The sequence below is a fragment of the Pseudomyrmex gracilis genome, unplaced genomic scaffold, assembly GCF_002006095.1.
Source record: "Pseudomyrmex gracilis isolate BER0280 unplaced genomic scaffold, ASM200609v1 scaffold_267, whole genome shotgun sequence".
Classification (NCBI taxonomy): domain Eukaryota; kingdom Metazoa; phylum Arthropoda; class Insecta; order Hymenoptera; family Formicidae; genus Pseudomyrmex; species Pseudomyrmex gracilis.
This window is the reverse complement of record NW_018020851.1, coordinates 190811-192903: the sequence shown is the minus strand read 5'-3', so window position 1 is coordinate 192903 and position 2093 is coordinate 190811.

The window sequence follows — 2093 nt, the reverse complement described above, 5'->3', positions numbered from 1 at the left end:
ACTTAGATATTGCCTTGAGAAAATCTTCCCACTTCTATTTTGCATGAATCTCGCGTATAATAGGCACGGTGTGCTCGCGCAGTTCGAGCGCAACTTCGTTGCGCGTGAAACTTGGCGCGAGGCACTACCGTGCCTCTTGATACGCAATATTTGTCTCGAAAAAAAAAAAAGAAAGAGGCGAAGAGAGAGAAATTTGCAAAACGCGGCGACTGCTTCCAGCGCGCGTCATTTCGCCAAAACGAATAAATAAATCAAAAAGAATGCGCTGTACTGAGAGATAATATAATTCCATCCGTATGTAGAAGATATCCGGAATATATCCGTCGCGCCGTATCGATACGCTATTCAACATCTTTTTCATGTTCTTCCTCGCTCTATCGCGGGATCTCGTTTCCCACGGAGAAAACCGACAGGCAAATCCATCAGTATATTGGAGATCCTCTAGAGAAAATGACGTATTTTCGAATTCAGTGAACGAGCTCCTGTCTCGTTGATATCGGCAAAAGGACGCGGTAAATGCGTTGTGTCCGGAATCGATTCTGTCAAGGATGTTAACGACACTATTGCGCTTAACCGTTGTTGATACAACTATCGCAATTACGTATCAGATTGGATTTTACGTTGTGCGCGTTATATACGCGTGCTCTTTCGCAGATTAATTTTTGGCTTTCAAAGCGTTTCTAAAATACATAGATCTCTCACGCTAGTAATTATTTTATATCAGATTTGAAACAAAAATTTTTTCAAATATTTTTATAACAGTTTACCAAAAATGTAATTTGTAACTAATTTAAAAATGAAATTAAAGATCATGTAGTTTCAAACTAACGGAAAAGAATTTTAAACGGTAAATGTGAGCCGACACGCTGGATGTTCGTGCGAAATAAGATGTTTTTTCGCAATATAAATTCTTAATTTAGCGGATCCGCGAAAAAATAAATTAGATCTAATTAAAAAATCTATCGAGATAAAAAAAAACAGATTTAATTAAATCTAAATTAAATCTAAATAGATATAAAGTAGATCTATATGTGTAAATTTCCATTTTTATATTTATTATGAGATCTACTTTAGATCTACTCTCGGATCTACTATATCAAATCACTTCGGATTTGTTCAGATCTGCTTATAGATCTAAGTAGATCTGAGTAGATCTAAAGTAGATCTAATAATAAATAAAAGTGTAAATCTACTTAGATATAAAGTAGATCTAAGAAGTAGATATAAAGTGGATCTAAAAGTGGATCTATTTTTCTCTTTTTTTATCTCGTTAGATTTAAATTAGATCTAATTCATTTTTTCACGAATATATATATATATATATATATATATATATATGTATGTAATTTATAATAATTTTCATATTTTTTTCAATTAGATATATGTTAAAATATATTGCAAATTTGGAATGTTTATTTCATCTTGCTCTCGTGCAGTTTCTGTTCTCAAGATACGCGGAATACAGAACGACATAGATTTCTTTTTCCTGAATATCGATGAAACCTTTTCCGATGATCGAGCCATGACCCGTTTCCCGACTAGGCTCTGCGCAACGCGCTATCGCCGCCGATGTAACACGTGCGAAAGACTATTCAACGAGCTCTTCTTGCGCTCACGCTTCTTTTTACCGGCGAGAGATAACACTCTCGGCGGCTGTCAGCTTGCACGAAGCTGCGGGGAAGATGATGTAGCATCACCGGTGATGGCGGCGGCGAGATGAACTCGCGCCTCGTTTGTAACGGCACAAGAACGCAAGTCTGGATGCACTGCCTGGAACGTTTTGCCGGTCAGTCCGGGGCCTCGGGAAGATGAATTACATCGGGACGTGATGGTGCCGTCTGTTCACTGGTCGCGCCGCGTCGATCGGAATCGCGGAAACTCATGTACGGAACCAACCCCGCACACGTCGACAGCTCCGCCTTTGGTCCCTCTTGGTTCATCTTATCGAGGGCTCGCGTGCTCTCTCGAGCTTTTCGTGTCTCGGCACCGGAGCCTCGGCAGAGAGGAAACGAGAGGAAGTAACCTCGGAGATAGCGAGGTGGGGAAGATTGATTGCATCGAATCCCGCGTATATATATATATATATATATATA